Source organism: Rutidosis leptorrhynchoides, chromosome 10 (assembly GCF_046630445.1).
Source record: "Rutidosis leptorrhynchoides isolate AG116_Rl617_1_P2 chromosome 10, CSIRO_AGI_Rlap_v1, whole genome shotgun sequence".
Taxonomy (NCBI): Eukaryota; Viridiplantae; Streptophyta; class Magnoliopsida; order Asterales; family Asteraceae; genus Rutidosis; species Rutidosis leptorrhynchoides.
The window spans coordinates 341,680,934-341,690,033 of NC_092342.1; the positions used below are offsets into that span (position 1 = coordinate 341,680,934).

Here is a 9,100-nt window from a genome sequence, read left to right on the forward strand (position 1 = left end):
TGTGATGGTATGATTACTTATGTTGCTAGCATGTATGCGGTAAATGTATAAGTGATTGCAAGTAAGTAGGTTGTATATGTAAACGTATAATTATTGCACTCACTAAGCATTAGCTTACCCCTCTCGTTGTTTATCTTTTAGATGCAGGTGCGGATAAGGGCAAAGGGGTTGTTGGGCACTAGGTGTCCCTTGATGATGTTATGTTGGAGCTTTTGGAAGTTGGCCTAGCGTTCTGGGTAGTTTAGTCCCAAACCATGCTCGATGTGTTGTTTGGTTTAAAACTATCATTCTTGTATTGGTCAAACTTGCATCACATTCGTTAATGGCCTTTGTGCCTTTTGTAAACATTTAAATTGTTGTACGTTTTAAACGAAATGCGCAGAATGGTTTACATATTTAATTGGCGCGTAAATGTGTATTATTTAAAAAAAAATTATCGTATGTAATACGGGTTGGGTTGTTTCATTTTTTTAAACACTCACAATGGAAGACTAATGTTATAAACACGTCTTATAAATATACATTCACCATCATATGATTAGAAATATAGGTGTTAAGTCTATATTACAAACCATTAGAGTATATTGTTTATTACAAAAACATCAGAGTTACTTTATATCAAACATCTTCATTTTCCCTACAATACCCACCAAAAGTTGATAATATATACCTGCAGGGCGAAACACTGTGGGAGAGTTAGCATAACACTAAGTGAATGGAAATAATCCAATAGGATATCACTATAAGCTCTAAGAACAGCTTAAGGTCACAAGTCACAGGCTACTGGGCACTAGCAGAGAAAAGATCACAAGAGGACCGGCGGCCTGGCCGGGCCTTTAAAGAGTTCACCTATAGTCCATAGTACTGAAACACTGGTATAGTCTTCCAGACAAGATGCACTAGTCATTCACACTATACCACCACATTAGTAACACAAGGACCCAACACAATTCCCATCGTACAAAACACCCCGCTAGGAATGGTTGACCTCTTTCGTCGCACAAAACACCTCGACGAGATCACTGGGTGTGCACGCAATCACATAATATTATAGTCACTGGTCACAGACTAAAGGCACAGTCTAATCATACATAATAAGGGTTACTGAATATATATCACTAACCAAATGACATAAAACTGTCTTATCATTATATAACAATATCCGAAAGGATAGTTCCACTCACCTGAAAGCACAAGTACTCAGTGGTCTTATTTTACCGAACCTTTACCTTTCAGTTTGTCACCTGAGAATTATTATATGTACACAAGTCAGTCACAATGTTATATCCTCAAATATACAAATGGACAACATAACGACTATATATAAACACTTAGTAAAATTTCACTGCCACAGACCATCAGTCGTTCAGAATAGACACTCGCCAGACCGTCACATCACCATCGGTCGATGGTTACACTCCATCAGACGATCATCTCAATAATATCTGTTGGTCGAAGGGCTCACACCATTGGTCGATGGTCTAGTCCCTCGGCCGATTGTAGTTCATCAGTAGCAACATCAGCTAAGGTTACGGGTTTCACACCCAATCTCACCAATCTTGTTCCAAGACTTATTTTTTACTCAAAAAATGACCATTCAACATTCACTACATAGTTTAGGCCATAAACCCACTAATTTGACACTCAAAACAACATCAATTCTCAAGTTTTGATCCAAAAATACACTTTTGCCAAAACCACACAACCCATTTTGCAACAGATTTAGATCACAAAATCACTGATTGTTTACCTTATAATGAATAGTGAAACAAGAGGAACAAGATTGTATAACTTGATTTGAGCTTAGAAACACTTTGGTGAATTAAGGTTAAGGATTGAAGAGGAAAGAACAAGCGGTGTGTTTTGAGAAAATATCTCTTTTAAAATCCATATCCCACAATACACGGGTATTTTCAGTTATCTGGAACACAATGTACCACATTTGGACATCCAAATAAAGTCCAAATCACATAATCCAAATATCTCTATGATCCTTGTCACAAAGCGAATCTAATCCTACAATTAAATAATCAATAACACATAATTATTTAATTCACTTAAAAAAACACAAGGGCCAAATTAGTAATTTACCACTAGGCCCGAGACGAGGATGTTACAGCAAGTTTCAGAAACCACATTGGCGACACCCCGATACTCTGCCTCCGCAATAGATCTAGATGGTTGTTTTGTCGATTAGATGACCAAGATAGCAATTTATGGCCAAGAAAAACATAATAAACGGACATAGATCTACGTGTGTAGGGGCATCCTGCCCAATCAACATCCGAATAAGCCACAAAGGAAGTAGTTGAGGAAGTAAACAACTGTAGGTCAAGATAAAGGGTCCCTCGAATGTAGCCTAGAATCTGTCTGAGAGATGCTAAATGGGCCCTCTAGGATCATGCATGAACACAGAGGCGGAGACAGTAGGGGGGTTTGTGGGTGCTGAGCCACCCCCATCCTAACTACATTAACATTATATTAGTCGTCCATTCAATTTTATGAAGCGCCTTTGAAATATGTAGATGCATTTGGTTGTGGTAGGTAGGTTGAAGACGACATATTAATATGTCTAAGGCCCAATTTTGTTTATGGATATATGGACTTCATGTAAATACGATTTAGGCTTTTGACATTGAGTAAGTATGAGGTTTTGTGTACATTAACTATGAACTATCTCCGTATTTTTTTTTAAATAATGTATTTTATTTTTATGTAAATGTAATGTTTTAATACGTTCAACATAAATATTAAATTAGCTTAAGTTTATTTATTTAAATGCGAGCTTATTAATACATTAAACATAAATATTAATAAAATGACTATGGAGTCGAGAAAATTTTAGTTCTTTTAATAAAAGTCCAAATGAAATATGCTGCCAATAATATTTGAAAAGTGGTTAGACGTATGCAAAATTAGCTTAAGTTTTGCATAATCCTTTTGAAAAATATTTATACACTGATCGAATCATATGTTTATTATATGTTAAAGCCGATTATGATTGTTTACTTTTTTTCTCCAATGATACTTAGTACTTTATGAAGTCTAAAGAAAATTTTATTGTAATCGTCTACTTATCGCGTAAGCCACCCCTATTTTAGAATCCTGGGTCCGCCCCTGCATGAGCAGACATATCTATTTCACACCATAAGTAATTTCTGGATGAGTAAAAGTGAGATACTGAAGTGCACCAGCAAGACTCGGATACAATGTGGGGTCGGACACAGCTACACCATTAGTCCCAAGCTTAGAATAAGTTTCCACAGGATTCCGACAAGGTTTACAATTAAGCATATGGGCACACTCGAGAATCTCTATAGCGTATTTTCTCTGAGAAAGAAACATCCCGAGTTACATGTCATTGAATCCCCAAGAAGTAATTAGTGGGCCCAAATTTATCACAGAGAACTTCTGATGCAAAGACTGAATAATCCGTCAAAGAAAAAGCAGGAGAAGAAGTAGTTTGAATAATATCATCAACATACAACAACAAATAAGTCATGTATGATCCCTGCTGATATATGAATAATGAAGAGTTGAATGTGAACAAAACTTTCTCTAGTAGCATAACTAGCAAAACGCTGGAACCAAACACGAGGGGCCTGTTTGAGACTATATAGAGATTTTTGCAAAAGATAAACTTAGTCAAGGTACTCCGGGTCCAGAAAACCTGGAGGCCGATGCATATAGACAGTCTCAACAAGATCACCGTTAAAAAACGTGTTCTTAACATCAAGCTGATAGACAGCCCAATCTCTGGAAAGAACCAGGCGAAGAACTGTGTGTATAGTAGTCGACATAACAAACTGGCTGAAAGTTTCATCACAATCGATCCAAATCTGCCGATTACGTCCATTAGCAACAATTCACGTTTTGTAGCGACTCAAAGTACCATGTGCGTTATACTTAAGTCGAAAGAGCCACATAGAATGAAAAACGTTCGCTTCCATTGGTCAGGCCACAAGGGTCCAAGTATGATTTTTAATCAAAGCATTATATTCATCGCACATAGCACCTTGCCAGTTACGATCGGTAGGAGCTTGAGGGTAGGATTTGGGAATTGGAGAAACGGTAGAAACATTAAGATTCAAACATTTGATAAGTCGCGTGATACTAGCTCGGGAGCGGGTAACCATAGGATGAGTAGGTACGGGAGGTAGGTTTGACTCTGAAGGTCGAGAAGTAGTGTGAGGAACAAAAGATGAGGTAGACAATGTGAAAGGTTTAGTGGGAGGGTATGGGATTAGTTTGGGTTGTTCAGCTAGTTGGTCAGTTGTGGAGGTGTTTAAAGGAGTAGGTTGAGAATCTAGAAAAGAATATGACGTTGTTTGAGTAGGGGTTATAGAGCCATATGGAAAGCCAGTTTCATCAAATGTGACATGCCTAGAGATGATGATTTTATTGGTTGCAAGGTCAAGACAACTATATCGGCGATGATTAGACGGGTAACCGAGAAAAATGTAAGGTGTAGATCGAGGGGCTATTTTATGGGTGATGTTTTGATGACGGTAACAAAGACAACCGAATACGTGAAGGAAGTTGTAGTTCGGTTGGGATTTATATAAACGAGTGTGAGGAGTCTCATGGTTAATGGCAGACGAAGTATATTGAGGAGGTGAGCAGACATATGAAGTATCTCGACCCAAAAAGAAGGGGATAAGTGTGCCGGAAATAGAAGAGTACGAATGAGGTTGTCAATAGTTCGAATCATGCGCCCGGATTTCCCACTTTTTTGGGATGTTTGAGGACAAGAGAAGCGAATGTGAATAGTGTTAGACTAAAAAGATGATGGATGGAGTGATTGTCGAATTTACCGCCAAGGTCACATAAAAAAATGCTTTTATTTCGCTATTAAATTGGGTTTTAACAAAGGAGAGAAAAAGAAAAAATTTAGCGTATGCGTTAAACTTTTTATGTAGAGTAAATACCCAAAGATAGTAAGAAAAATGATCCAAGAATGTGACATAATATCAAATACAATTTAGAATTGTAAATGGAGAAGTCCACAAATCGGAGTGAATAATGTCAAAGCAAGAGGTAACAGTAGAAACACAAGGATAAAACAAAGGTCGAACATGATTACCAAGCTTAAAAGCATGAAAAAGCGTGTGAGACTTCATTTTATTACAAGAAATAGAATGACTAGAAATAAGACGTTGCATCACATCTTTAGCAGGGTGTCCAAGACGTTGATGGCAAGTTGTATGTGAGGCGAGAAGATCTTGAGGGAGAGGTTGTATAACCGGATACAAATCACCCGAGCTATCACAACGGAGAAGGTTCGTCAAATTCAATAGAAACTTTGTTATCACAAGTAAATTGATGAATAGAAATAAGATTTTTGATAATATTGGGTGTTACAAGGACATTATGTAAGTGTAGAGGTCAGTGTAGGATCGAAAAAAACTATGACGGGTGTTGGTTATAAGAATAGGTGTCCCGTCACCATACACGGCCTATTGATAAGTGCAATGATTAAAAATGCTACTTAACTTATTTGTAGATGAAGTCAAGTGTCTAGAAGCACCTGTAACTATCCATATTCCAATTGGCATTGGCAAAATTTTGGAGTTGTTTCTTTGAGAATGTGCACTTGAAGAAGGCCTAAGAATAGTGGACTGATAAGTACGGTGGGCTTAATGATGAGCCCCAACCACCTTCCCCCCCCCCCCCCCCCACCCCCCCCCCCCCCCCCCCACCACACACACACATCATCTTGTCTACCGGTGAGTGAAGTACACGACCCAAAAGCAACATGTTGGTACCTTGCAAAAAAGGATGAATTAGAGGCTATCGGGGGATGTTGTGCCGAACTCGGACAAAATCCATGATGATTTATAATACTTTGTTGTGTTTGAATGATTTGAATAAGTTGAGCCAGAGAAGGATTAGCAAAATATGGCGTAGTGTTTTCAGTAGAAAAATCAAATTTTGAAGAAGTGTTCATCGCCCAATAATTCCTTGTGTTTGATTCCATGTTGTTGTAATATTAGGAAAAAGTTGGTGGACGAATTAGAATAATGTTGATGACGGTGGAATATGATAATCTTCAAATCAATTGTGATGCCATTGAAAATATTATAAGGCGGTTTGCATACAAAATAGATGACTGGATAGCAATTGTAGATATCAGTTGTTGTAGAAAACAATTATACAAGAAGACTTCTTTTAACTATTTTTTGTTCTTAGAATTGCATAAGTACTAGATAAGGATCGGGCAATTGAAGTTACATTAGAAGTTGAAGAAGAAGAGAGGACAAAGTGGGAAGGTATGACTACTAATAAATGAGGATAATTCATAAGTCTGCTAACAAAAACATGTATGATGGAAAGACTTGCAAAGAAGGGTTGTTGCAATTGAATTCTTCTTATGACGTGCTTGTTGACTTGAGTAACGTTATCGTTGAGAGCAATCTTATTGATCTTTTGGGCCCTCTGATTTTTTGTTTTTTGTTTTTTTACTATGCGTTGTTAAGGTATTAATGTAAGTACGAGATTTGGTAAAGTTCGGGTTTTCACTTTTATGATATTAGCGTTTTTAATTCTTATTTAATCCATATAAAGTGTTGATATGATGTTTGATATCTCAAATTAGTTTATTGATTTTTCCTCCATTCTACAATTTCTTTGTGAAAGAAAAGAAAAGAAATGAATCCGGATCTCAATTCTATTTACTTTCCGTTCACTTTATTTCATTTCCCTTTAATTAAAAGTGGAGAACAAAACCAAATTATTGTGTGACCTAGCTACATGAAATTTAATTTAATTAATTTAACAATCGAAGGAGGCTAATAAACGGTGAGGACACATATATTAGTGTATGTAATTTAGTATCATAACCCAATTTTGTTTGTAGTCTTTGGTCCGTTAGAATTTAGTTTAAGGTTTTAGAAATTTTCATGTAATCCATAAATATTTGATGAATCAAGTAGCATACCTAGCTACGAAGTTTCGTTGTTTAACCGTATATATTTATTAATGGTTGTTTTATACAAATATTCTTTTTGGAATTAATGGGTAAAAAGTCCTTTTTGCTTGTATATATTGTACTTCGCTCCTCTTTACCTCACTACTATACTTCCTCTCTTCCTCAGTGTCTACAAATATATAAACTATGGTTTAAATATAACAACTTAATAGGTTGATTAACCATGCATAATTAGGGTTCCAAGAAAGATGGAAGAATTGAAAATCTGATGCTCTTTCTATTCTTCCACGGCTTTCTTGAACTGCAAATATATATGCTTCAATCTTCATGATGATCTATTGGCTTCAATCTAATTTGTAGTTCAATAAAGCTGTGGGAAGATAGAGGGAGGATCAACCCAGTCATAATCCAAATCATAATATCTAAGTTTTCTGATCACTCCTTAATTTTCATGGTATGTATATCTATCTCACTATATATTTATTATTATTAGAGCTCTTGATCTTGATTTAATTCCTACCTAATATATGATGCATCGTATATTCATATATATAAATATTATATATTACTCGTAATACACCGGATGTGTATTTCCAATATACACAGTATTTTATATTGAAAATAATCATACAGTAAATATATGATTATAGATCGATGTGTTACATATGAGAAAGTAAATGTAATAGCTAGCATTGCAACTGTTTTCATTTTAGATCGCGTTTTAGTGGGTTAAATTGTTAAAATTTTATATGTACATATACGGTTTTAATAATTTAGCTTCACTAGAATGCGATCTGAAAATGAAAGCATGTGCAAAGCTATTTGTGTAGTAGTGTTTATAATACAGTACGTGTTTGTCGGATTTTATGAAGATCGACTTATTGGTGTTTAGATCTCACTATTTTGAGTTGAACATCCAAAAAGAAATTAGTCGGAACGATTTAATCTCTTAGCTTTCAAGATCAAGTAAATGTTTATTGACGTATTGTTTACATATGTTTTGTAGATTGGTCATCAATCAAGTATAACTCCACATATATGGTTAACTGGTTTTTGTAAGTATAAAATTAAAGTTTACCATATTTGGAAAATGGATGTCATATCCAAATTATGGACAAATTTGCAAAAAGTGATATCACATGAGATGATTTGATTAGGGTTTTCACCGTGTATGTTTTTCAAAAGTAGTGCCAACCAAAATGTCAAAAGGACATGTACATTGTTTTGCTTTCGTGAGCTTGTTTTTGCCTTAAAAATCAAATCTTTTTGGTTTATTGATTAGACCCATTTGTTACACTACGAATTCCAAGGACCAAAATACAAGATCGATAATCTAAAATCATATATAATAAAATTTACAACTTAAATGACTAGTCGATCGTTCTTTCAAATAGACATGAGTAATCATACTTAATAATTCAGCTAATGCAAGGCTTAAGGTGTTCATCATAATATGCATAAATAGATTATTTTGTTATAAAATTCAAAGATAAAGATATATTAGTTGTATACGTAGTAGTAAGTATTTTCTTTTGAAAAAGAAGGTTAAAAGGTTAATTTTCCTAATCAATTGTGTCCTTTTGGATGCTAAATGAATTTCTTCTTGGGATCTAGCAAATACGTACTCATGGAATTATTATTATTATTGTGTAACTATAGGGGTGCAAATTAAGTCGGTATCTATAGTTATATACTCCGTATAATGTTGGATTAAAGTTAAACGTTTGTGATTTATTTAAATTTAAATATATACGAAGCCACTAGGCTGAAGAAGCTTTTTATAAAAATATTGTTTAAATTCGTTGTTTGCCACTAAAGTCAAGGTCAAGAAAAAGATCGAACTGTTTGTTTCCCCAAACTCTGGTTGTTTTTGTTTTTTTTTTTTCCCAAACATAAGTTTATATCGATAGTTTAGTGACTGTTTTCTTTAATATCAAGTAAGTTTAAATTCAAACTTTACTAGCAGCATATTTTATAATGTCTAATAAAAATGTCAACTTTTGTAAAACATAATTCGTTTACTCATTTTGAATTTCTAACAAAATTTAGCATTTAAGAGGATTATAAGATTTGTAATTCTTACTTATTCTATGAACTTGAGATCTTTTATTTATACTTCACGCGATAACTATTAAAAAGATAAATAATGTAAAGTAGGTTCACATTGTAAAT

At 34.8% G+C, this 9,100-nt stretch overlaps 1 long non-coding RNA gene across 1 annotated transcript; it reads right to left on the reverse strand.

Annotated features, from left to right (window-relative positions):
• Positions 1-576: 576 nt before the first annotated feature.
• On the reverse strand, positions 577-6,046 carry LOC139871751 (uncharacterized). Its single transcript, XR_011766752.1, has 3 exons — positions 5,766-6,046; positions 1,185-1,244; positions 577-685 (listed from the first exon to the last, which is right to left on the reverse strand). It is a non-coding gene; the product is annotated as an uncharacterized lncRNA (long non-coding RNA).
• Positions 6,047-9,100: the final 3,054 nt, after the last annotated feature.